Genomic DNA, 2,941 nt, shown 5'->3' with positions numbered 1-2,941 from the left:
TCGAGGTTTGATAAGGAGCAGTCTGCACAGCATCTGGGTTAACGGGGAAGAAGGCACAGGGAGCGTTTCTGTTGTGTGGCCATTGGTATGAGAAAAGGACAGGCCGTGCGTGCATTTGTGTGGACGTGTGCAGGGTGTGAGCACGGCAGGTGTCAGGCTTGGAGGGAGAGAGAACACAGCGGAGCCTCCAAGCAGGTGGAGTTTCACACGGGGGCTCTCAACACCCTTTGGAATCGGAAGCTCAGGAGCAGTAAACAGAAGCAGAGGGTGTGTGGCCAGTTCTGCCCCTCAGCCCCGCGGCCACGCCCGGGGCCACTCAGCGGGAGCCCCGGGGAGGAGGTGCGGGCCTCCAGTGCGAGGGGCTGGCCAGCAGCTGAGGCTGCAGGAAGGCTGAGCGAGCCCCACTTCCACTGCGGCACCCTCCTCGAGGCCTGTCTTGGGGTGAACTGTGTTCCCCCCTCAAATGAATGCTTTTGAAGATCTGAAGTCCCAACGCCCAGCACCATAGCATGCGACCCTGTTTGAAAAGAGTAGCTGCAGATGTACCTCCGGTGAGGTCACGCTGGGCGTGTGCACAGCCTTAATAAGAAGGGGAATAAAGGAACACAGACGCAGAACGTGAGGATGGAGTGAAGATGAGGCCAGATACCAAGGTGATGCTCCTACCAGCCAAACACCACCAGAGGGCGCAAGCAAACCACCAGAAGCTGGGAGGGCACAGGGCACAGGGTCCCCTCCTGCCTCAGAATGGAAGCATCCCTGCCCGGGACTCCTGGTCCGGGCAGCTGTGAAACAATAAACTCTGAGGGTTAAGCCCCAGGCTGGGGTGGGGCTTGGCTACAGCAGCCCTAGGGATTACAGCATGGAGTTTCTAGGGAACTCGGCAAAGCCTGTGATTTCTGGTCCGTGGCCTGGCTTAGAATCTCTGTCGCCTTGATTCCACCTTGAACCCACCGTCCCAGGCCCCCCAAGGCTGCCTCTGACGCTGCGCAAGCCCTCCCCAGCCCAGCACTTACTGTTGAAAGTTACGCTCTTGGAGACCATAGGAGGCAGGTTCTCGGACATCGGCGCCGAGGAGGAAGCGTGCACCGAGAAACCTGACATCGGCTAGAGGAGACTCCCAACCTGGGGAGAGACAGCGTTTGAGCCGGTGGGTCCAGCCCGCAGCCCGCCCTCCGCCGACCGCTGCTGAGAACAGCGGGCGCCTGCCCAAGGCTCACCACGAGGACGACACTTGCAGCTCCGACCCGCCGCGCCTCCCTCCTCTCCCCCGCGTGGTTCCAGCCGCCCAGGGCTAGTCCTGCTCGCAGAGCCGCCCACCCACGGTCAGCCCGAGCCTTGGCCCCTCCCACCCTCGACCAGCACTCAGGCCCGCCCCTCCCCAGAAGCATCTTCCCACCACCCCATCCTCTTCCCTTTGACCAGTTGCCAATAGCTGGTGTATCCCTCTAACAACGGTCGATTACCTAGTTCCCCTAGAAGGTAAGCTCCCTGAGGACCAGCGAAGGCACTGACTGGTGGCTCATCAAGCGTTCGGCCCCACCGCGGCGCTTTTTCTCACTATTTGCGGAGCTAGTCTGCATTTTGCAGAGGAGGAAACAGTAGCAAACGGTCCAAAGTCACAGCCAGGAAAGGCCGAGGCTGGGATCCCGCCCAGGATTCCTTGCCTCCAAAGCTTGTACCCTTCCAGCCGCATGCCTGCTGCAGCCTCACGAAAGGAATCGGGGGGTACTCGGCTTGTAGTAGGGCCGGGCCTCCCCACACCCACGTCTGGCCCGTCTGGGCGTGTGGAGAGGGTGCATGGGCCTGAAGGGAAGAGGGGTTGCTAGACGGCTGGCTATGCGATGAGTAAGGAACAGGGAGCCTTGCGACAGGGGCTTGGAGGGGCGCGCGAGGTGTCCGCCCCGACCCCGCCCGTGGCTCCCGCTCAGGTCCCTAGCGCACCCACCCGCTCCGCTCGCCGGCGCTCCCTCCGAAGCCTCTGAGCTGCTGCCCCGGGGCTTCGCGAGCCCCGGGCCTCCGGTTTACGTCGCCATGGCAACCATTCTCCAGGAGGGCGGGGCTGTGACGTCACAAAAGCTCCGGCCTCCCCGCTGCGCCGGCGCTGCAGAGGGGCTGCGCTGTAAGAGGACTCGCCCCGCCCAGCATGCGCGGGCTTCCTTCCCAGTCTGCGCCCATCTTGCTGTTTCCGTCATTCTCCTGACTGATTTTTTTCACCTGCACCACCTACCTGCCTCTTCCTGCCGAGTGAACCTTACAGTCAGGAGGGGCGGCTCTGACAACTGTGGTCCCGGGCCGCAGCATCCCACGTGCTGGGAACTAGTTACAGAAGCCAACATTCTGCAGGACCCGGGCTGCGGCCCCGGCGATCTGGGCGCCGACAAGCCCGCCTGGCGAAGGTGACTTCAGTGCTGACTCGAGTGGAGATCCGCCGCTCCACAGGCTGCATGTGACGCATGATGAAGGCAGGGTGGCACACCTGTCAGTAACAGGGAGGGGTCCGCGCTCGATCGCCGAGACTCACCCCCCACCCCCACCCCCACCCCGCGAGGTCCCCTATCCCCCAAACAGCAGGAGGCCCCTCCGTGAGATTTGACCATGGCCATCAGTTCTGCCCACACATCTCATCTCAGGGATTTATAGATTGACAAGGGTAGCTCAGACAGAGTCCACCTGCAATGCAGGTAGACCTGGGTTCTATCCCTGCGTTGGGGAGATCTGCTGGAGAAGGGAGTGGCTACCCACTCCATTATTCTTGCCTAGAGAATCCCATAGACAGGGGTGTCTGGCAAGCTACAGTCCATGGGGCCGCAAAGAATCGGACTCGACTGAGTGACTAACACATATAAGGCATTTAGGGGCCACTGGGGACCTCTGGACAATCCGCAGGCCAGTACTTCGGAGCCATTGACGTCCAGCAACTCCCGGCTCTGCCTGAGGT

The 2,941-nt window shown here is 61.7% G+C and overlaps 1 long non-coding RNA gene across 1 annotated transcript; it reads right to left on the bottom strand.

Annotated features, from left to right (window-relative positions):
• Nucleotides 1–1,022: 1,022 nt before the first annotated feature.
• LOC104989592 lies at nucleotides 1,023–2,034 on the bottom strand. The gene is made up of 3 exons (XR_825386.1): nucleotides 1,949–2,034; nucleotides 1,467–1,577; nucleotides 1,023–1,125 (listed from the first exon to the last, which is right to left on the bottom strand). It is a non-coding gene; the product is annotated as an uncharacterized LOC104989592 (long non-coding RNA).
• Nucleotides 2,035–2,941: the final 907 nt, after the last annotated feature.

This window comes from Bison bison, unplaced genomic scaffold (assembly GCF_000754665.1).
Source record: "Bison bison bison isolate TAMUID 2011002044 unplaced genomic scaffold, Bison_UMD1.0 scf7180017847004, whole genome shotgun sequence".
Lineage (NCBI taxonomy): Eukaryota > Metazoa > Chordata > Mammalia > Artiodactyla > Bovidae > Bison > Bison bison.
The sequence above is the reverse complement of the archived record's forward strand: the minus strand, read 5'-3'. Positions and strand labels throughout refer to the sequence as shown.